The 25719-nt window shown below is 32.3% G+C and overlaps 1 protein-coding gene across 5 annotated transcripts in view; it reads left to right on the forward strand.

Annotated features, from left to right (window-relative positions):
* LOC124365877 (transcription factor CP2-like protein 1) overlaps positions 1-25719 on the forward strand; it is a 188721-nt gene that overhangs the window by 42131 nt on the left and 120871 nt on the right. Inside the window, exon 1 of one of the 5 annotated variants that reach the window (XM_046822005.1) lies at positions 8331-8433. The exons of the other annotated variants lie outside the window; for them this stretch is intronic. The gene's annotated coding sequence lies outside the window, so the exon portion shown is untranslated. Of the gene's footprint in view, positions 1-8330; positions 8434-25719 lie in introns of those variants that run through there. 5 annotated transcript variants of the gene reach the window in all.

Raw genomic sequence — 25719 nt, forward strand, 5'->3', positions numbered from 1 at the left:
AAATAGTGTACAAACGAAAACTTAAACTCCTTAAAACATAAACAAAGAGTAACAATGTAAAAATTAAGCAGTAATTATAAGTTATTTAATAATATACAATTAAGGAATCTATTTATATAACTAGTTGTACATTCGTTAGTAGTAACAGTTAATTTATTTTAAGAAGTTGAACTCATTAATAAAAAATATTAGTGACCTAGGAAATAAGCCTACATGGGCCTGTAGAAAGCCTGTGCGTAGGCTCGAGTTGCTGCCATGAAACCGTGGACGGATTGTAGTTTGCTGTCTTTATTCAATATAAATCATTTGAACTATGTGGTGCGCTCGTCGCGCGCGCGCCCACACACACACACACACACACACACACACACACACACACACACACACACACACACACACTTCATGGAATATTGTACTAATGTCAATCTTAGCGGATAATTAAAAGTATTAAAATTTAGGATGGTGTATTCCCAGAATCAAGAAGAACGACAGAGTATTCACTTATATACAGTTGTTGGTTGAGAGGATTAAAGTGAAGCAGTAAAGTTAAATATATAAATTATACTACGAGCTACCATGAATCCATGATCCTTCTACTACAAGAAATAAGTTGCAGTCTGTCTGGGGGATCGCCATTAACCTCTGTTGTTACATTCAATTTTACATCTACAACTTTGATGGTTTCTGGAGAAGGGATTTGAATTTCGGGAACAGACAGAAGTTTAAATGGTGTCATATCAGGACTGTACACATCCTTGACATGTCTCAAAAAATTGAGATAGTACTCCTTGGTTATATTGTAGCCCACTGGAACATATTTATAGTGCGTTACATCTTTGTGGTAGAAAAAACTGTCATCATGGTCTTGATACTGCTCTAAACATGCCGAGCTTTTGTTGGGCGCTGGGTTCCGAGTTTGATCCAGGCTGATGATTGAGTTTTTATTTCGAGATCGTAGTTGCAAACCCATGACTCATTGCAGAGATTACTTGTTTATTTTAATTTGCGGTTGGTAATAATGACTATTAACATGTCTTAAAAACTCAGATCCTTTTTTTTTCTTTAGCGTGCATTTTGGGATGAGTTTCACAACCACTCATTTAAAACCCAAATTTTTGTACTTAATTTTGACAACTAAGAGGCGTGTTCAGAAAGTAAGTATGGTTTCATTCTACTGCTGATGTAGCGTTGAAATTGGTGTTCCGCGCATGCGCACTAGTCGTCCTTATCTACTGGCTATCGAGTCACGCCATTTTAGTTGTTATACGTTGTGTTTTCAGTTTTCTCTGAACATTTAAAATGTTTAAGACAATTAGGAATCCCGCTGATTGTGAGATTCGTTCTGTAATAAGATTTTTGAACGTAAGGAATTTGAAACCGGCTGAAATTTATTGTCAACTTCAAGATGTTTATGGGGAAGACGTGATGAGTGAAGGAATGGTGAGAAAGTGGTCTAGAATGCTCAATGGCGGTCAAACACATGTGCATGATATATTTCATCACTGATGATCTGGTAAAAATGACAGTTGATGAAAAAATCCAAGAGAACAGACGTTTTAGTATGAAAACGCTATCTAACGATTTCCAACAAATTTCACGCACTCTTTAGTACGAAATTGCTATGGACCGCTTAGGTTATCACAAGCTGTGTTCCTGATGGGTTCCAAAAATGCTTACTGACGTGCACAAAACCAAGAGACTCAGAAGTGCTTTGACTTTTCTCACATGGTACAGTGATTATAGTAAGGATTTTTTAAACAAAATTGTGTCAGGTGATGAAACTTGAGTCTGTCATATCACACTGGAATCCAAACAGCAGTCAATAGAGTGGCGACACATGCAATCTCCGAAGAACCAAAAATTCAAGATGACAATATCTGCACAAAAAATCATATGCACTGTCTTTTGGGATAGGAAAGGTGTTTTGCTGATTGATTTTCTCCCAAGAGGTGAAACCATTAATGCAGCAAGATATTGTGAAACCTTAAGAAAACTAAGGAGGGCAATTCAAAACAAACAGAAAGGAATGCTCAGTAACGGAATTGTGTTGCTCCATGACAATGCTCGGGCCCATACCGCTTGTGACACTCAGACATTGGTTTGACAATGTTGTTGGGAGCAGTTCGATCACCCACCCTATAGCCCGGATGTGGCACCGTCTGTCTACCACTTGTTCCTGCACATGAAGCGCTAGCTAGGTGACCAACAATGAAATCAACGATGAAATGAAATCGTTGGCAGGAACCTTCTATGAAGAGGGTATAGACAAATTGATCACCTGATACGATAAGTTTTTGAACATCGATGGAAACTTTGTTGAAAAATAGTTTAAGGTTTGGGCTTTCATGTAGCAATAAAATTGTGTTGAAAAAATGTGTTTTTTTTAACGGTACTTACTTTCTGAACACACCTCGTATTATATTTGGTATTTCAAAATCTTCCTTCAGCTCAAGTATCATTAAGCTATTATCAGATTTGATCACTAATTGCACATGTTTGATGTTTGGGGACGATTTACATTGATGAAGGCTAATGAGAATGCCCATCACTTTCAACTGAATCGTGCCCATTTGAAAAAAGTTGAATCATAAATTCAAGTTGGGAATATGCTTCCCCCTGAAAGGCTTTCTGAATATTTAAGTCATCTCTGCACATGTTTTTCCATGTTTGAAACACAATTTGGTGTAGATTAAATAAACTTTATGTTCCGTCTTTTCTTTCCGTCTTCCTTCGTAAGAGAAAAACTCCTACAAAGCCTTAATAAACATACATACTGGCTGACAGCTGACATGTTAAAGGTATGAATAAGAGGTATGCTCAGATGAAGCAGGAGGGTTCAGAAATAATACAAGCTGAATCTGATAACAGTGGCTGCAATAGATAAGGATTAATCATCGATTATTGAATACTTTTCAGACAGCCCTTATATTGTGTTTTTAATCTAATATGTAAAAGTGTATGAAAAAATTCTATTAAATTTTTTTGTTCCAGGGTACCTCAATATGACTGAAAAATCAAATGCTTCCGACACTTTCGACATAAAAACGGTTTTAAAACTTTTCAAACCTGTTGTTGAGGACAGCTTGCTTCTGGACACTCCAGTGGTCAATGTGGTTGTTTGTAAGATCAAAGACAAGAAACAAACGTCTAGACTAGTACAGGAATGTAATGGAAAACTTCAAATTCCAACTTTGCAACATCTGAAACGTGTCCATAGAGAGGATATATTACTGTACTTGCCTTCAGAGAAGAACGAGAAATGCCTGTCAGAGTTGGACACATCAGGATTGGATTTAACCACATTAAGAGTGATAAAAGTAGCGTCTACAACTCCAAAAACGAGAAAACAGTTCACCAGTGTTAATAGTTTATGGCCCTGTGCATATCATGAAGACAAATACCTGGAGAAACTTCTGTCAAATACACTCTTTAGCAGCAGGGAACTCGAGGAGCACTGTGAGTGGATGACTGAAGCAATCAGAGCGGCGAGGAGGAGTAAAATACAAGTAGGTGCTGTTGTTGTTGACCCATCTACAAAATCTTTGATAGCCATTGCAAGTGATGACAGGACTGCACACCCAATGAAGCACTCCATCATGGTCGTTGTCGACTTGGTAGCGAGGACACAGGGTGGTGGTCTTTGGACAGTGCGAGATGGCGATTTTGTTTTCAAAGACAATGTAAAGAAATCGTCTGTGACCCATTCCAAAAGAGACCAGGAGGGCATTGAAAAACCCGTTGGTCCATACTTATGCACTGGTTATGACTTATATGTCACCAGAGAACCCTGTATTATGTGCGCAATGGCTTTAGTACACAGTAGGGTCCGCCGAGTCTTCTATGGCACCGAGAGTCAGACTGGGGCTCTTGGGACATTGGTGAAACTGCACACTCTCAAAGATCTTAACCATCGTTATGAAGTGTTTAAGAATTTACTTGTTCAAGAGTGCGGACTCTTGCAAACTTAATTTATTTTGATTTAGCACTTCTGTGTGTAAAGTATCATTTTATATGTTTTACTTATAAATAAAATTTTGTGGATTTTTATAATGTAGATTCATTTATCCAATTAATTTCTGCTTTCTAGCTTGATATTTATGTGTTCATAACCTTTATATCAATGTAGTGAAAATGTACATAGCAAGAAAAACAACACTATTAATATTTCATAACACTGTATCCAAGGTATGGGTGCATTACCTCGAATCTTAAATCATTATATTGAAGAGTAGTAAACATATTGACTAGCATTATAATATATTGACTATTGTTTGTCAAACTGTATATCAATTGAAGAACAATTCAAGGGGAAAAAAAAACACACACACACACACACACAAACAGACATGTTTTGAATTTAAGGTATCCTTAAATTGATATTCTCACAAAACTAATAACCCTATATTTGCAAATTCACAATATCAGAGAATTATCATTGAAATATAAAAAAAAAATATCACTAACAGTAGCAGTAGAGGTAGTAACAGTAACAGATGGAGTGTGAATTCTGTCAAGAAAAGAGTAGAGAAATGCAAGAATTATTTTGTAAAAAACTGGGATCAAACAAAACTTTGTGTGAGCAAGGACACATGATTAAGATTGTTGTTTGTAGAATTATGTTTAAGATTAAGGAGGAATTAGAACAAAAGAAGACAGTGTTGATAGAAAACATTATGTTTAATACCAATGAGAAAAATAAAGGAAAAGTTAGTTTAATTAATCAAACTATTCTCAGCATTTAGGAGTGAAGAGGGCTGGTATTTTATGGTGAAGATAACTAACATATCCAAATAAACAAAAGCAGAAAGAAAATTGTAAAAAGTACAGTAACCGGAAAATGGTTACGCATATTATCAGCAAAACATATCCAAGAGTTGGAGAAAAAGAGGCTTCATATTATTAAAAAAGTAGACAAATGACCAGATTTAATGAATTACTATTACAGCATTGAATTTGTTCACTTAGGACAAGAAATTGAGAATTTTTGTCATTGGACTTAGTTCTAAAAAAATCGTTGTGGTTTCTTCTAGATTAACAGGACAGGTATGAGTAAGGTTGGTGGTAGGGGCTGCCCCCTGTTAAGATCCCATGTGGAAAAGGGTAATAGGTTACATCTTAGTCATGTAAGCTTGGAAGAAGGAAATGCCAGCTCTGTTCCAGCCTCACCAGTTAAAGTGGCAAGGGAACAGCACTCCCTCATGTCCAGACTAGCAACAGCCTTTTTAACACTAAGGGAACTCTATCCTACTTTGTAGTTCTTTACTTGGTTGACTTTTGTTGATATATGTTTAGCACATTGCTGAAACCATTGGAATCATTAACCTTCCTTTTCACATTAAACCAAATAGTTTGAATATGATTAAATTCTAAGTTACTCATAATAAATAATCATTTATCTTTTCTTTGGTGGTCTCATAAGGCGTGAGTTTTTTTGTTTTAACTTCTGGGAATGGTTTGTTAAGCTGGTTCACTAATTACTAATGTCTTGAGTATAATTATAGCCCATGATGCCGACAACAAATTGTACTTATTTGGGTCAATGAAGAGCAAATAGAGCACCAATTGGCAAGCGACAGCCTGTGAGCTAACAGCTGAATATTTGCTTGAACAGTCGCATATTTTCTTAATGCTGAATTGCCTGCAAACTGGTAAAAACTTACAAGGTGCATTATTTTTATCGTTCTGAAATAATAAATTGTGTTGTAATGTTATGCCTTTATTTTTTAATTTAATTTGGCAAATAATTTGTACAGTGTCATATTAATTCTTAAATAGGTTAGAATAATGTGTTGAAACGATACAGAGTACAAATATTTACCATCTAAACATGGTTATGAACATTAGGATTGTAGTCACCAATTTACATTTTAATTGTAAACTAACTTCTTAAGGTTTCTTAGAAAATATTTATTGGAAATAAAAGACTAATGATTATTTTCAGAAATGTATCTTGTGGGGTTGTTAAGAAATCTTGAAAGGTTTGGTAATTTTTAATGGTTCAACTTATAACAGCATAATTCCCATTAACATACATTAAAAATTATATATTATCCCCTGTCTGTAACTTACTGTGCTTTGATAGGAAAGAACCAGTTTTTTTAGTGCTCTCTCTCAATGAGGTGAGACAAAATTTTAAATGTCATTAGGGATTTGAGTTGAAGTTGAGAGGAATAAATATGCAATTTTGGACAACCCTGAAACAAATCTTTGCCAAGTTAAATTCTTAGAATATTATATACTGAATGGGCAACATAATTTTATCTAAAAGATAACAAAAATTTTGATTAGAGAAATATAAAATAATTTATCACAAAAAAATGGGTTATGATGGTAAACCATTTTTTGAACTACACATTCACTACCTGTGATACCTCATTGTAGTATTTATCATAAATTAATTTTAGATAGATTTCATAGATATCTGCTATTGGAATCATCCTCATTATATAACTTTCAGGAGATTTGTTGCTATTTTTTATCATGGTCCCCAGAACCCAAAACCACCATAATAAAATATATATGCACTAGCAGTTACCCGGGGCTTTAAACACACTTTCGTAGGTTTTGCATCTGTATGAGGACTTCTGGTTCTAGTGAATTATATTTCCGATGCTAATGTTGAGTTTGCCTCCTTCTGACGATCAAGAAAATATGTTAAAAAGTGTATATTTATGATCATTGTAATTTACTTCGATGTTAGTATTTTTTGTTCCATTGCTAATTTTTGCCTCTTTCCTGATCAAGAAATTATATACATACACAGCTCTGAGAAGCCTACTTTTGACAAAAGACAATAATTAATTTAGGTTTGATTAGAGTCTTTAAATGTAAAGTAAAGGTTAGGCTACATTGTCTCTTCTATTTGCTCTGCTAGCAGTTAACCCCACTCCTTTGCACACAATGTACAAGTAGTAGGCGTTGCACATGTATAACCACTGCTGGTTCGAGTGAGTTATATTTCCGACGCCAATGTCAAGTTTGACTTGTTGCCACAATCAAGAAAATACATAAAAAAGTTTATATTTATGGTCATTCTAATTTACTTTGCTTGGTAGTTACATTGTCTTTTAGATCTAATACTTAATATTTTATAGAGATGTTCAGCTAATAGTACATTAACAATGACATTACGAGATGTTTCTTTATAAACTGAAAAATATTGTTAATATTTTAGAACATTTAGAGCTTGAATTAGTACATTAGTTCAAAAACACATTCCAGTAAACTTTCATATAGCATAGTTCTTGCGGACTGCTTGAAAGGGAGTCTTCAGTGTCAAATTCTGACCATCCTGTTTTGGGGCATTTTATAAGATAGATGAGTACTTACCTATTTGCTGACATCTACAACAATGAAAAAAATAGTTGGTTTTCTTACTCACTATAAATGTAAATAAATTGAAAATAAACTATGTTTACATAGAACAGTTAATTACATTTGACAGGCTCATTCAATTATATTACACAACTTTAGACATCAAGATGGGATTTTTTGCTACTTTAAAGACTAGTGGGGCATAGCTCACAGGGATTTTCAAAATAAGAATAGGACTATATTCGTTCCAAAACCGTAAGAATGCCCATGTAAAATTTCAGTACAATCGGTTGAGTAGTTTACGCGTGAAAACAAAATAACAAACAAAGGCACTTTGGCATTTATAATATTATTAGGATACAATTGAACTGTTATAAGTGAGTATGTTTACAGACATAGGTTTTGATTAGGTGGAACTAAATCAAGTCCAAGTTTTTAAAAAGAAATTTATGTCTTTGCTTATAATAATTTTGTCTTGGTTTCAAGATTATGAATTTTTAAAAGTTTGAAAGTGTTACAATTATATTAACATGCCAACATAGATTTATTGTCCCATCAGTGTTGTGCAAATTAAACATCCAAACTAATCATCTTCAGTTTACCATTTAGACAGCTATACATGAAATCTACCTTTCTTCCGACTGAGCGGGAAGGGATATTTTTAGTTAACTCTTTATAAACATCATGGGTAGGAAAACACAATTGTTATTATTGCTGTTTAGGATTTCTTATACTCTTTTCATATTGTGTCTCTTTTAATTTGAACTGGTCTCAAAGGTCATTTATATTCCTAAACATAATTTATTGATTTTAAAGTAATAATCACTCTTGTCTTCATTCATCGGATAGGTTTTGGAAAGTGGATAAAATTCAATTGCAATAAACTGTGTTATGAAATACACATTTGTAAAGTTACTCGTATAGTATTACAGCAGCTAACTGTAGCGGTGAGCTTGTTAATGGGGTAATGTCTGACAGACAGCTTCCGTTGTTAGATAATGAAGTTGTAGTAGTGTTGGGAGCCTCAATGTTTGCCGTAGTGTGGCATTGCAGTTGAACAGTTGTCGTGGTCTCTCCCTTGTGTTTCTGAATCTTATTACTAAATTGTTTGTTTCTCGGGTAATTCATACTTTTATTTATTTATTACATACAACTAGAAATTCTAGTTCTCTAGTGAGACTAAGATGGGCTAGTTTAATATGAATAATAAGTGCCAACATTTCTTTTCAAACTGTTTTAGTATGTAAACATTAAATCTTATCATTCACCTCAAATAATATGAAACACTTGGTTTGAGAGAAGAGTTCTGAAACCCCACTTTATGATTTACATTTTTATATGAAATAAGTATTCAGAATATAATTAAATTACTAGAGCCATATTTTTAAGTCTGCTCTTTAGAACAGTCCAGTGTATTATTTTTTGGGGATTTATCTTGTGTTTAAACACTATAAAAACTTTAAAATGTTAAATTTTATTGTATAAATGCTGAATTTTAATGGAATTAGACAATCTTTATTAGTCTGTATCGTCGTTTCAACTGTATTTGCTCAAAAATTAAAATTAATCTATTATAACTTTTGTATGAGATTTTTGAGGTGTACAGTTTATGACATTTTGTTACACATCTAATGGGTCATAAATAACTTTTAATTAATAAAAATTGTGGCTAGTCTGTTTTTAAAATGTGTATTTATACAAAAATTAAATTTGCAGTGAAAATTTGAAAAATGTAATTTTTTATAATCATTTTTACACATAAATATATATTAGTGCACACGGTCATGACAAGATTTAATCAGTGATACCTAAAATTTTAAGATCAAATAATTGTTATTTCATCCACTTTTACTCCTTGATTTTCTGTATAGGTGAAATTTTTGTATAGTCTTAAAAATTTGTTTCCAAGAATAGTTATTTCCTGATTTATATTTACTTTTATTTTTTTGCTCATTAAGTAAAATGTAGTTGTGAAAGTGGTAGAGAACCTAAACTGTAAATGTTAAGATTAGTTTTGGATAATTTTGTTCTCGAAATTTCATCGCAAAGATAGTAATGTCATATTTTGAATGTTGGTGACCAGTTGATGGGCAAACACTTATAGGCATTTAACTCTTCACAATGGCTGTCGTAAATTAACTTCTATACTGGAGTTCAAACATTGTTTTTCCACATGGTTCCCTTGTTAACATATTCAGATAGAGTATCATACGGTAGTTTAAGTTGCTATTGAGACTTTTGATGCTATAAATGAAAAATACAAGTTTACATTTACATATAATAAACACATATTATTTTGATTGTAGAAAAATAAAACCTGATAGTAAATAATCTTAAAGAAATGTATTAAAAATATCCTTAGAAACCGATTATGATGTTTGTTCAAATGTATCTACGTACTTTTGTAAGTCTTCTGCATGCGTAAGAGCTATAGAATTTCTATCCAAATTTATTTATACAATTTATATTATTTTTCTTTTAAGCAATTTTTTGTTGATAAAGATGTAAATTTACAAATTTTCCTTTATAATTATGAAGGTTATTTGTTATGGGTTGTGTTTTCTTAGGACAATCTTGAATAGAATTGGAATTCCAAATCAATCAACGATAGCATAGCGTTGACTATAAAGATTTCTGAACTTAGTGAGACCATCATTGTTGTTTCACTTGAACCGATACAGAGTTTAAATTAATAAGAGGGTGGAAGGAGTGCTTGACCTGTCAATAAAGCTTATGGGCTCTCTTCAATTTCGGTTTGTTGATCTATGAGACCAAGTCCTTAAGGATGCGAGTGGGAAAAATATTGACATTTTATGCTTAAAGTCTCTTAATTCAGAACCTTTTTCTTTGCCATAGTCTTAAGTTAGATCTCTAAGAGCCTATAGAAAAAACAAAAAGGACACAGTAGCTTATGGCGTAACTGTGATGATGCTAACTAATAGAAACTTTTTGCTTAGTAATCTCAGACATCTCCATATTCTTTGGAAAATGAGATAATATGATATGGGATATTGATATTTATTCCACATATAAATATACAATGATAAATTGAAAACGGTTCATAACTTTCACTGCCATGTATTTACAAGTCCTTGTTCACATTAAGATTCTTGTCATGTTCAATCATACCTCCTTTTGGTTAAAACTAAATGTTGTATTAGTATTTCTATGAAAATTGGCCAATAGATTAGCAAATATACTCCAAAACTATTGTCACAGTTTTGAGTGTATTCAGTAGATCTATTACAATTTATATTCCTTGGCAAGATTAGTAACATTGTAATTGTCACTTTGGCCAATTAAAAATGTAACATAGTACCAAAAACTTTTTTTTATTAACCGCTCTTTAAACGCTGATCAAGACCTACCTTTGTTAGTTCTTATTCAAATGTCATAATTTATATTCAAATTTTGTTCCTTTCAAACCTAGCTTTATTTAAAAATCTCTGTATTAGATTTTTTTTCTCTAAGTTTCCTGTTTTAAATATTTTGTTCATTAGTGAAACAATAATCCTGATAAACAGTCTACTAAAAGCCTCTTACTTAATTTGGTATATCAGCTCAATTCAACTGATTATTTATGTCACAGTCATATGAGGGTCAATTCCATCAAGCAATGTGCAAGGTCACTGGTAGATTAACTGCGGAGTTCAGTGACTGGGATGTAATTAATAGAACTGGTGTTTTCTCTGTTGGAAAAGCATGGAAAAATAATGGTGTTCCTATAAACTTCAGTGAAATTAAGTTTAATAATAAATATAAATCCTTATAGAAGGAGTTTAAGTGTAGACTAAGATTAACCAAGCTCATGATGGAACGAAAATATTCTTTCTTCCTCTGTTTCTTACTGACATTTTCCTTAACCCGATAGAAGAGAGTATTGAAGGATTCAACAGCCATTCATAGAGGGCTTTTTAAAGTTTAAGGAGGCCTTATTTTACAAAGAAAATAGTTCAAGGCGATAGCTTCACCATCTAAGGACCTGTCTCTTATTGAGTAGTTGCGTTTTACACTTCTCTTAGCGATAACCACTGTACTTTGATACATACTTAGCGATTCCAGATACTTTGAATTTACGTAAAAGTAAACTGGACTGTAGTTTATCGATCTCCTTGCCAGTCTTGAGAATGACAAATAGTTGTACAAATACTGAAAATACAGTAAACTCAAAATGGATAAGAGGAAGGTATAAGCTGTTTATCTTGTATTCAAAATCATTTGTCCCATTTTCTGGGTACTGTCTATGTGTGTTAAAGTACTAAACAAAGAAATAAAAAAATTAAAATGAACCCCCACACTCAATATATTAATAGACTCTTAAGGGTCTTGTGTACAAAATGTTTATTTACTTTTGTCAATCTTGGGTATGTCAGTCTACACAATTCATAGTCTTGTTTTGTTAGATTTGCTGTAGTACAACTGTAACAGATAAACTTCATTGAAACAGAAATAAAAAATTTTGACTCTATTGATAATTGACAAGTTTATGACTTCAGGTAAGAAAGGCAGAACAAGAATAGTATAAATTGCATTTTTAACAAAGACAAGTTTTGTAAACAAAATAGCTAATACGATATGTCCTAAAATTCTTGTAACAGATAAGAATGAAGTATATAACAATTAGTAGCAATAATATAAAAATATGGGTAATAGAAACATATTTCTAGTAACTATAGGTGGGATATAACAGGTAGGAACTTAAATGGAAAAATGATTAAATAGAGCACTATGCAGTAAACATAATAATAACTGTAACTGGTTATCATTCCATGTTTTCCTAATGCATCTTTTAAAGCTGATGAGCAAGCATGAGAAGTCTACATCTGGATGAGTGAAGATAGTCTGTTTTAGTATTTTTAAAGAATGAATGTCTGATTGATCAGTTAGGATCTATGTGAATGTTGAGTTTACCTAAATATGACCAGACTTATTGACCAGCATGTGTTGGAGCATCAGGTTTCAGATGTAGGACTTAAAGAATGAATGTCTGATTGATCAGTTAGGATCTATGTGAATGTTGAGTTTACCTAAATATGACCAGACTTATTGACCAGCATGTGTTGGAGCATCAGGTTTCAGATGTAGGACTTAAAGGAAGCTTCACCGTGCTTAGAGATTGTGTCTAAAACATTGTAGATTACATTGGGTGTCTGTGATGTTGAAATGATGTAGAGTTCATTTTGAGCTTCTTTGTTGACGACCTTTTTTGGATGTCTTCAGACGAACGTGTTCCATATTCCATGAGTTAAGTCTATGGCAGCATAAGATTTTAGATGCTGCACCTAAATAAACTAAATATTCACATTGATTTAACCCTTCGCTCCATAGCTACACTACTTAAATTAGGATCTATTCAATGTTAGACCTTAATAGTATTCATCACCATGTTTTGTCTATTGGCAGGTTAAATAACCAAACTTGCTGAAGCTAAAGTCTTGTGAGCATAGCAATTAATTTTGGTCAGTAAGAAAATGTCTTATATTGTTTTCATTAATGTCTTGTATTGGTGTTGTGTTTGTTTTTATGTATTGGTGTTGTGTTTGTTTTTATGTATTGGTGTTGTGTTTGTTTTTATTGTTGTTAGCTTTGAAATGATAACTTTCGAAAATGAACACAAAAAAAACAACAAACAAAACATTGGTGAATAAAATTAGCTAAGGCTGAGACAAACACTTTGTAAACAACAGGTGTATCACTTGCTTTAGGAACTATGTTTTGCATGTAAAGATGTATTTGGCATTAGTTCTTTATTTAAGTTGATATATTTTTTGAAGTTGTATAGGAGAAAATTTCAAGTGTGCAACAAGCTGGCTTTGGCTTGTAATGGCTGTTCATGGCACAATATATGATATTGTTTTGTAGACTGAGGGTAACAGTATAATAAACATAATTTTTTCCATAAAGTGGGAATTTCATAAGTGGATACTTCATGGAATTTGAAGTTTTGTTCAGTAATTGATTGAAACTTGTTTTGAAGAAAGATATCAAAATGGCACTGTATTTATGGTGTATTATGTCGCCTTGCAGAGTAGTAATGGTGTGGATGTAACGATTGGGTTGTTGAGGTAGATAAGAGGAATGGTGTGGGTACAGAAGCTGTGTAGAAGGAGTGGCCGTTCCATTATACCACAATTGTCACATCCTGTCGCTGCCTGCAGTTGGTCTCATTAGATCATGGGGCCTTGGCGAACTCTGTTGCAGTTTGTTGGAACTGTGATTCGTGAAACGTTCCAGGCATCGGGGGTCAAAGGTTAATCTACTTGGAGTCGTCACAGTTGATGTCGGTGTGACATCAGACCACTAGAAAATTATACAGAGTGCTTGTTTGTGTGGTCCATTTTAAATCATTATACACAGCAAGAAACACAGGAAATTGTAATTAAGAAAATACACATGATCTTTACTAAAAATTAGTTTTGTTCTTGATTATAGTGATTCATAATTTTTTTTATTCATAACTATAATTTTCAAAGATATATATGACACATTTTTCGCCCAGTTTTATAAAAACTATATATATATATATACACTTCTATGTGTATCTTTATATATATATATATATATATATATATATATATATATATATATATTTCTTGTGTTAGTGTGTATGTGCCTGAACTCCTCCTAAACGACTGGACCGATTTTGATGAAATTTTGTGTGTGTGTTGAAGGGGATTCGAGAATGGTTTAGATTCATGATTTGGTCCGATTTAAATAGTTTATTTAATTAATTTTTTATTTATAAATTGTTGTTGATGTTAGTGTTTTATATTGGATCCGGCAGATTGTGCTACGACACGTAATACAAAGTGAACTGATACTTGACAGCTGTTAATACTTTCAGCTGAAGTTCACCAAAAACGCAGAAATATTTGTTTACATTTAAAATTTAGAAAATTATTATTTTAAAATGCTTGATCAGTAATGTAATGCAGATTGCATAGAAGTTATAGCCTAATTTCAAATTTAGATTACACCAATGATCAATAAACTATCTAATGCAATGAAAATACTATTAAACGCAATTATGAAAACAACCTCATTATACAAATCCATGAATGTTTGCACATAAGGTAATCGAATTTGGTTAGATCGAAGGTAAATGAAAAGAGCCGAAAGAAGACGCTTTATGATCGAAATTGGTTTTCGATGATACATTTTCTTGAAGGCACATTCCTCAATAATACTGGAAATATCTTAGACAGAAAATTAATTTTAACAGACCGAATTTGATTCTTTATAACCTAATTAGTTTATCAAAATTCTTCCATATAAATTAATTGTTCTGAATAATACCTAGCAAAAACCACGAAAGATAGAGGCAGGAAATATGGTACATACCTTTATAATGCGCCCAAGAGGCTCACGAAGGAACGACTATCAAGTATCTCAGAAGAATGTGACGTATTCTTTAGAATGTGATAGAAAAAGAATACGTGAATATACTGTACAGTTTTTCAACATGAAATTGCGTGCGAAGCCACGGGCAACTGCTAGTGTAAATATATTTTTATTAGCAATTTTACTTTTTCTAGTTCATCCTTGTACACAATTCGGCTTGCATTTATGACAATTTGCCTTTTATTATTTCTGTATTGTTTTAGTTTTAGGTAGTATTTAAAAATGTACATAAAATTTTAGTGAACAGGGATTCCATTGTAATTGGTGTTACGCCGGAGACACTTCAAACTGGATAAATATATAGTTAAAAATATCACCACAATATATCAAACTCATATTAAAAACACTGATTAATATTTAAATTATTTTTGGAAAAAATATTTAAGAAATCCAGTGATAATTATTCATTAATACACAAAAATGTGGTGTAACAGTCGTTACTAAAATCTGACATAGAAACACACCTCATATGACATATTCTTCAAATTCTGCGGAATTTTAAACTTTAAAATTAAATACAAAACAATCTATTACCTATCCAGTTTATATGTGTATTGGATGAGTATTTAAGAAATATTGCTAGTCAACCAATTCTTACAATTTTTCCATTAACCACCCATAATGGGTGTTACATAGTCAATGTGATTACGAATTTTACTTCAAGACATAAAATAACAACAGCGAGTTATTTTAAGCTTTCTTTATTATACAAAGTAGTAAATATTAGTGTTTTCTTACAATAACTTGACTTTTAGCATAGGAAACAAATTTTAGCACTTCTAAATATATCGTACTAGATTATTTAAAATGCAAGTATTTGATATTGTAAGGAATAGCCTTGTAAAATTAAAATAAGGACTGCCAAACAGGTCTAGAAATAACAGTTTATACGTATTTCTCGAAAACATCAACCCTGAGGGGAATTCATAAAGGATCGTGAGAAGTCCATGAACAAAAGAGCCTTATAAAGGCTCTGAGGAATAATCTATCTACTGCTTTGCCCAAGGACTGATTGCATTTATAGTTTCTAATTGAAGAAGTTTGAGAAGTTCTTAATGGTTGTAGAGCTTACATCTTCTTTTCTTGACATTTCTTCACTCAATTGCTGATCTTTTCTCGTGATTTTTCTCATAAGTTTGGACTGACAGACTCTAATTTTCTTTCTATTCCTTCTCTTCTTTTTTATCTCTTTCTCTTTATTTTTCTAGGTGAAGCTTCTGTCTCTCAGGATCTAATTTCATTTTCTCATGACAGCGCCCATCCGTGTATTTTTTCACTGAAGCCATATCTATAAAAAAAAAAATTTCTATGAAGACAGAATTAATATAAAACTAAAACAATAATTTAATAGACCTTTGTAAAAAATAATTAAAAATAATAACAGCCTAACAACAGGTCTAGTAAGCTCGAATGTAAACTGAGGTGAAAGAGAATTTTGATTGACATAACTTTTTGCTCATGAAAAATATTCTTTAATAATACGCATTAGTAAAAACCAGGTGTAAGTATCAAATTTATGGACCCAAAAATAGGCTTACAAAATTCAGTTCACCCCAAAATGGATGTAAACAAATAAACTTAATTAGTGTGGATTGTATTGACTTGTAACACCCATTTTACACTAATTAATGTAACAACCGTTATACGATTTTTAACTTAAATGTACAAATTTAAATGAAACATTCTAAGTGTACATAAAGTACATGCACGTAACCCCACTTATACAGAAATAAAAGTTAATATGAATGTACATTCTAGAAGCTCTTTTCTTATTGGAATTATTTAGAAATTTAAAAACAAAGACTCCAATAATATACTTTTGATTTCTGTGAGGCCTTTCGTATTCGAGGAACACATCATCAGATCCTGTCCTGTGATAGAATATTATCTTCTTGTATTTTTAATGACATCTGTTTTTATTTAGTACAAAATTGTTTATATTGTTATTGTAACCACTATTCAGTTATATGGGTTTTTAATTTATATATAATATAATTGTAATTTATTTTTTTAATATTAACTTATCTGCTAAAAGTGTAATGGGTGTTATAAGATGTAATATATTTTTTATGCCTAAGAGACATGATAAATTGAATTAAGCTGTTCCTTAGTAGATAAATTAAGCACTCTACAACAAATTTTTAGTAATGAGGTTCAACATTTTTATCATGATCACATCACAAGAAAATAGAGAACCACAGTGTGCATGCACATGATTAGTATATTCATTTTGTTTTGAAATATAAAATTGGAAGAAAAATCAGGAGGAGTTACTGATATGAAAAATGAAATATGGTCTAAGTGTACCTGAAAAGCTTTTCAAATTAAATATCTTTTCTGCTAGTTATGTTTTAATTTTTGGAATTGTATCAAAAGATTAATAATCTACTACATCTCTAATCATATATTGGTCTGTTTCATTAAGTACCTTATGTTTGTTTACATATTATAAAATGGTTTTGTTACATCACAAAATATTGCTTCAGTCAAGGGAACAAAAAAACTATTTATCTTATTGGTTTTTTTTATTCTTACTGTTTTTGCAGTGGGTGGCTACACTTGCATATCTAATTGTGATAATATTCACTTATTAAGTGGGTATCCTCATTTGCAGTATTTACGCTTGGTGGATTAAATAGCTGACATGTGAATTTAAAATACTTTTCAAAAGATATTAATTAGAACCTTGAACTTAATAATTAATCGGTCACTATTCAACATGGAATAATTGCTGTATAGTTTTAACAGATAGTAGATCTAATATTTAAGACAAACTCAAATATTGATACAAACAATAAATATAACTAACTGTGCAATTGACAATCTTTCACATTTGGTTCGGTTTAAAGTATGATAAACAGGAATTTCCAAGTCTTAAAAACTTAATGCAAAACAGACTATTGTTATATAAGTTGAGGGAAAGTGTGGACACTAGCAAGATAGAAATGACAGGCAAAGTTTGGCTCTACTAGATTTGAATTATTTTACAATTGTATTATTTTATCATTAAATACTCATTATAGTTTATTAGAATTATTCATTGAAAACTCTTCCATCATTCACTTCCAGCTATCGGATTCTTCAACTTGATATTTATAGCAGATTTGCAGACATGTTTACAAATAATTGTTAAATCTCTTTAACTTGATAGTGAAGTGTTTTCTTTCATATTCACAGTCTCTGATTTGTAACTGTATGTATGGTAGGGTCTGGTATAGACTTATATGAAGACAACCCCAAATAATACTTTTGTACTTTCAGTTGAGTCAGAGATTTTGAGCGTACACGTAACTGCAATACAACATTTGAGGATTCTAGTCAGGATGTTAAAATTAATTTTTTTCTAGGTAGAGGTTTCCAGACTTGTTTTTTATGTTCAAACAGAGGATCACTGAAGGGGAAACCTTTTTGCAGTTAGCAGGACTTGTGAAAGTGCTGAGCCATCTGACATTCTTTGTGCATTGACATCAAAAGCTGAACGTTATTTTGATGAAGTTAAGGATTGTTGAATTTTTATTTTATAAAGGTGACATTTTTGGTGTAGGGGTCGATGAAAACTTATTGTTTCATTTGTCGCGATTTTATCATCTGTCCGAGTTATGTCAATCTAGTCCTGGATGTTGTTTAAGCTTACTCCTCTTTGTCCAGAAAATAACATTTTCAGAAAAAAACACAGTGCATGTTCAAAATATCATGGAGAATACGGTAAACATTCCTGTTTGAAAGTTCAAGTTTAAAGACAGTATCATCAAGATTTATTAAAATTTCAGTATACACAATTTTCTTAAGTGGACTTGAGGTCATCTGTGGTGAAAGTGGAGGGATACCCACTCAAAGATTATCTTCAACGTTTGTACAATTTACAAATTAAACTTATGCTCCTCTGTTTTCCTTCGCATCTTCTCTGTATGCTTTTATCAGTATATGATGGTTCTCATATATCTCAATCAAAACACAATTTTATTTTTGACGAACTAATTTAAATATAACACTAGAAATGTGACAAATAAGCAACCTTTGTCAAAATGAACTTGCAGTTTTTGATGGGAATAATGGAGTAGTGGAAACTTAATCACTTAGCTTGAAATTTTTCAAGTAGTGGTTATAACTGCAGGGAGAGAAATATTTTCTTCATTGAACTTTCGCTTTAATATAAGTAACTATTTCTAGAACTATTAGTCTCTACTTTATAATTATTGTTTATCTGACGACACAATAATTTTATTGGTTGAAATATTTTAATTCCTAACATTTAACCCCTAATGGTTTTATTTTTGTACCTAAAATAATGCTGTTTTGCACATTTTGTTCTGTTTTCTAGTGTTTCTATATATACTTTTGTTGCTAAAAAGTTATATTTAGTGTTATTTTTTTATATTTTAACCACTAAGTCATTTTCACTATCAGTGTCCGTGTCATCATCACACAAATGATGCCAATCGGCTACTTGTGCTTTGGGTATTTTCATGGTACAATAAACTCGAGAAATCAAACCATAAAATACTTCAGTATGGGTGACATGCAACAACTCATCAAGGTGCAAACACTCATGACAGAGGACCAAGAAAGTGCTGACATTTAGTAGAAAACGTCAGAATTACTTGCATGAAATGTGGTTGTCAGAGAAATGCTTCTTGCGCAATATTACAACCGACTACAGAATAGAACAGGAACAATATAACAATGCATAATATTACGTCAGTGGTACACTTTTTCACAATCGATATGAACTAATATTAGATAAAAAACAGTGAAGGGGTTAAGAGATGTAGTTCTACATTAATGAAATTCTGTTTGCTAATCCTGATTACTAACCTCAGTAAGATTCTAGGTTTGGATTGTTGCCCGAGTATTTGCAGGAATCAAGTAATTCCAGATAGCAAGAATTTAAGTCACCTTCCAATGAAATATAATTGTTTTTATATTAACAAGACCTAATCCTATTCATATTATAAATGTGAAAGTTTGTGAAGATGTTTCATACTCAATCATACAAAACCTAGTTGATAGATTTAGACAAAATGTGGTATGTATATTGCTTAGATTTAAAAATAAAGTATAGACGTATACCCATAATACATGTGACATATTAACACATGAAGCTACATCTAGGATAACGTATCCTAACACACCGTTGTATGGTAACTTATTGTGTAGACTTTTATAATTTAAACAGTGATATTAAAACTAATTTAATGAAAAAATGGAATGTATCATGTGGCAAGATATCTTGAGAAAGATTTCACATGTGGACTTGAAATTTTGCTCAAAGGAACTTCATTTCAATAGAGACAAAAATGAACTTTTGGTGCATGTTCAATCATGAGATATGGCTGAGCTTCGTTGAAATCTATCATTCACTGGACTGATACAGTTATTCTTTTGTTTACCAGGGGATGTAAATATTTCTTTTCTGTATAATCATCTGTCGTTTTATCTGTCAATAATAAAATTACCTAAAATATAGACTTGAAACATTTTAATGAATCTCAGTGAAGCCTGTTATGTGATACATGGTGAAGTTTACTCTTACTTTGTTTATCCATATAAGAAAAAGACCATTTGCAAGTATGTAAACATAGTGTTCCTTTTTTTGTAACTCTTAATTTGAATAGTAAATATCAATTTTCTCACCTGTTCATTCTATTTGGCTCAATCCTGTTGCCTTGTATTTTACTCCAGCAAATTGTAGGAAATCAATGTTTCTATAACGTGGTTCATCAATCATGCCTAAATAGGACTTTTTTACCCTAAGCAGAGTAAAGGATTCATAAATTGTAGAATTTATTTCTCAGTTTTAACAAATGTTAACTATGAAACATTAACAGGAACAACTGATTGTTTATTTATATGCTTGTCCAATTAAAAATCTTTAACTTGCACTTACTGTCATGTCTACATTTCAAGACATTTGTTTATATCTTCTTTTAAGAGTAACCCTTAAAGTGTGCTTGTTATTGGCCACCCATCTAAGTGTGTTTGTTATGGGACAGTATTAATTAGTGGCCATCCATTTAAATGTATTTTGATAGGGCAGTGCAGTATTAGTCAGCGGCCACACACGTAATTGTCCTTGTTATGGACTGTATCGATCAGTGACCACACACCCATGTGTCTTTATCCTGGCACAGCATCAATCAGTGGCCCACACATATGTGTTATGGGACAGCACAATATTAATCAGTAGCCACACATCTAAGTATGTTTGCTCTAGGACAGGATCTATTAATAGCCATCTACTTAAGAAAAGCTCATTTGTCATCTAGTAAGATTAGAGTGAATCTTGTTTGATGTACAAACTGCCAGAGATTTACCTAAGTAAAAGCTCACTCGTCATCTATTCAAGGTTACAGTAAAGCATAGTAAGATGTACAGCGAATCTGGTTTGATGTACGAACTGCCAGAGAGTCGAACTTATCTGCCACGAGTTTCCACTGTTGGGCGGTATCTGTTTCGGAAAGGTTCAAGTATGTAATTAAACCAGAACACTCGTAGATAAGGTCTGGAGTGGTGGCTCTGCACATCTGATTGTGAGCCTGATTACATTATATTATTACAGGGATTGTGTTTATCAAGCTGTTTATTCAGTTATTAGTGATGGTGTCAACCTAGATAACTCAACCACATCATATTATATATCATTATTAAATGTCTATCGGTGACTTATCTCGCTTTGTTTCGTCCTTGTTTTGTTTCACAGCCTGTGTGGTTTCCGTGGCAGTAGGTAAGTCAATTACTTCCTGTCATTTACTAAGGGTCCTGTACTGTTTCTATTAGCCTTATTCTCGCTAAGGGCTGGATTGAAAATGTCAGTGGTCCACTTGATTCAAACAGTTTTATTTCTACAACAACTTATTTAGAAAAATTGTATCTACTCAGTAAATTATTGTTCTCATCTAATAATTTTGTAACCCATCCCTTACTTAACCTTCCAAAAGGAAATATAAAAATATTTTCTGAGAGTCGCCATTAAAATATATATATATATATATATATATATATATATATATATTTTTTTATTTTAAGTGAATTCTAATTAAAAAATAACTATTCTCAAAAAACTATCTTTTTCATTTTCTGAAAGTATAAAATCTTAATGTTTTAAAATGAGTATAGCCAATTGCATTACTATATCTATGTATGTTGTGTTGAATATTTATTATGTATGCTTATAATAAATGTCAGTAAAGCCTTTGATGACTACACATATCTGATGTTTAAGTAAATCTCTTTTATGATAATTCTTATAACTAGTGTAATTTTCTAGCTTTGCTTCTACAGTTTTTAAACGTTGACATTGATTTAAATTAAAATTCTTTTAACTTTTAAAGCTATATCATTGAAGTTCTTACATTTTTATTAGACTACAATAAAACTTTTCAGTATTTTTGTTTCTCTACAACAAATACAAGTTTATATTTTTATAATCAGTTAAAGAATCATACAGTTATACTTTTTTTGTAAAGCTACAGATTATGAATGACAACACTTTTAAAATCCCAAAAAGGTAGTATTTTTCACTTGCTTTATAATGATATAATACAAATAGTAACAACAATTGAAATTGGTATGTTATACCGTGTTTTTTGTTTTAAAATACTATAAAAATATGATGTGACTCCAGTAGTGCTAAACAACTTTTTATGTTAAGTTAAATATCAAGAAGGGTTTATAGTTAAAAAAACCACAAGTATAAAATCTGTATTTTCAGGAAGGACTCTCCTTTATGATCTATTTTGTGATTACGTTTGATATGTGAGTTTCTAGGAGAAGTAATTACATTAAATTTAATATAGGCTAAATCTAATGCTAAGGCTAAATGGAGAAAAAAAAATGTTTTTTAAACTTGGAGAGCTAATCTGGTTTAGTCTGTGCCTGGAGATTTTCTGCATCTCAAATAAGTTTCTTGTGAAACTGCTCAGTTTTGCTCTGAAAATTTCACAACAGCCTACAATGTGCTCCGTTAAGTGTTATCTTGGTTTACTGCCATAGTGCTTTACAGGCATAGTCGTTACTGTAGTTTATGAGGATAAGACAACCCTGTGTCTGTTCTGTGAGATGTAGTATATGAAGGATATAGCCAGACAAAATAGAAGAAATTACACTGAAATTCATAGAAATAACTTAATTTTAAAACATTTATGGAAGTTATGCTAAGAGGAAGGAGGAAGGAAGATTAGGAGAAAGTTTTTATAAACACCACTGAACTATATATACAAAGTGTAATTTATTGCTCAGCAACCAGCCAACAGCTCTTGAGGGAGCCATGAATTTTTACAAAGAGCAGAGCTGGTGGTTACAGAATTTGAAGTTTACGTAAATAATGTAGTGCATTGAGTGAAATTGAAAGTATTTTTACTAATTAAATAATATATTAATTACGTATTACAACAGTGTTATAAAAACAATAATGAAATACTGTTGACATTTATTGAAGGCCATTAAAAGTCAGTTGAAGCTTTAGTTACTAAGCAGATTAAAAATAACGCACATGCGTGTGTGTGTGTGTGTGTGTATATATATATGTGTGTGTGTGTGTATTATATCGTAAATGATAACTACAGGGATCACTAAAACGCTAAATAATTAAAACATTTTATAGATTATTTAACATTAACAATTTCCAACTATGGACACAAAATCAATAACATAAATAATAGAAGAATTCAGTAATCAGCAATACATTTAATAACAACAATTGAAATAAGTACCCAAAAAAAATACACAGGTTTATATGTTTTAGTTGTATAAATAAATTAGCTTATCCTAGAAATAAAATTCATCAAATTTATAGTATTAAACTAATTATTTTTTTGGTTAATAAATGTTTTGTTATAAAATTAAATTATAGAATGGCTATTGTATTATACTTGTATTGTAGTTATGGCTCACTCTTGATATGGGAGGATTATTTTTTATTACATTTTTTTAGTTGCTTTTGGTTATAACTTCTTCAAAAATAATTATTATTTACTTTAATTTTTTCATTTATTTTATAAAATAATAATAAGAATTACAGCGAAGTTTTCCCTCTTTGTTGCTTCATATACGTATGATCATTCGTATGAAGTATTAGAGTACATTAGAAGGATGTAAATTATTCTTAGTGTCTCCACAACTAAATACCGTTACAGGAATACAATAGGAATTTTTTCAAACACTTCTCATTTTTCTGTGAAAAGAAAGATCATTAAAACTATGTTTTCAGTTCAGTTCATCTCATATTTAAATTGTATTAAGTACACAAGTACATCGTAGTCATCAGTTTTAACACTATTGCATACAGAATATATTCTTCTTATAATAAGTCAACATATTATAGCTAATATAGTCTTAATGTTAACACACAATAAAGTGTAAACTCTTTCAGTCATTCTAACAAGTGATGCACTGTGCCTAGTTGGATTGGGATGACTTTTCCCAACTGTCAAAATCTCACAAAAATGCCTCTTCACATCTAGCAACACTCTAAATATAAAGAGACGTGACTAACATCACCAGTCAAAGCATGGGTTGTTTCCCTCGCTGAATCATCTGAAGGTATCTTAAAAAATTGCGCCCTGACTGTGTATTTGGCCGCCTAAAAGTCATGTTGAAAGTAGAGAGACCACAGCCCGCATAGATTACTTCAACGAGTCTCAGCTTCAATAGTTGTTCAAGGAGCTTCACTGCCATGTCAAGCATACTAAAACTTCTGTAAGTAGACGTGGTTTCGGAATCTCCCTTGCCTTTACTTATGAGAGGGTTAGACTTTAGATCTTCCATTGAGGATCAAAGGTGCCTTATCACAAAAAAGTGGATGTATATATTCAGCAGTAACTCTGGACAGGTCCTGAGCTACCACCTTGATCACTTGTGCCAGGACACCATCTGGGCTGGCCTTACGGCACCACATCCACATGTCCAACAACTGGAAACAGCAATGCATTAATGAAGAAGGAAATCTGCACAGGCTTGATCGGAATGTCCTTGCATTTCCTGATTGGGTAGGTTGAAAACAGGACATCCACTATGTTATCCACAAGAAAGGAACTCACAATCGAGCTTCATGACTGGGAATGGAGTTTGCGTATTGTAACTCAGTAATGCTGGCCCAAGGGTCATTGTTCGTGTTCTCTGTTAACTCGTTCCACTTTGATTGCTCACTTCAAACCCTGTTTCGTTGTAAGGAACTTCTCTTGGCGGCCTCCGGAACTATTCCCCCATTCGCCAACTGTGAGTAATCCTCCGTCTTTTGAGCACTTTCTGCAGGTCAGAGCGATGTCTTCGTTCCCCACCATGCTTTTTCGGTATCCAGGTGTCACAGCTCCTCATAAATATCTCCATCAGTGTTGCTGGCCTGCCTCGTCGCTTACAGGACAGCATCCTTTCCCTTGACAATAATCTTCATTAGGGTGTCTTCGTTGAGCCTGGTGACATTCCAACCTTGACGTCGTAGGTGTTGTCCAGTTGGAATGTGAGTGTGTTACCCAATTCATGACAAACAGACTGCTCTATAGTCATCTCTGGAATGGTGTATCTTTAGTGTCCTCAACCTGTCTTCCACATAAAACTGCCTTTTCATTACTGTCGCTGGCGAAAAATTTCCACCAAGGGGTCGAAGTTAATCCTCCAGATTGTCCAGTTTGTCCTGAAAATTGACCATTCTTTCGTTGGGTGTGAAATATCAGCTGATGTGAGTGACCTCATCACTACTCACCCAAATGAAGCCTTGACAGTGAATGGCTCTTAACAAACACGTTAGTGTTCTGCGTCCGGATTTGCAGTGGTGCTAAGGATATCAGAAACCTAGCACTCCGCTTCCCTGACACAATACTGCATGCTTATTATAACAATATTGATATCGTGTTCGTAACCGTTCTAGGAGAGGAGATCGCAACTGTACTTCAGTAGAGATTTCCTTGGAGGACTTTTATACTCATGTTTTTACTGGCTTTGTCTAAAGTCTGTCGAAAGACAGAACAGGTCCTCATACCAGGAAGGTGTCCCAGTTTTTAGGGGGAT

Source organism: Homalodisca vitripennis, chromosome 1, assembly GCF_021130785.1.
Source record: "Homalodisca vitripennis isolate AUS2020 chromosome 1, UT_GWSS_2.1, whole genome shotgun sequence".
Lineage (NCBI taxonomy): Eukaryota > Metazoa > Arthropoda > Insecta > Hemiptera > Cicadellidae > Homalodisca > Homalodisca vitripennis.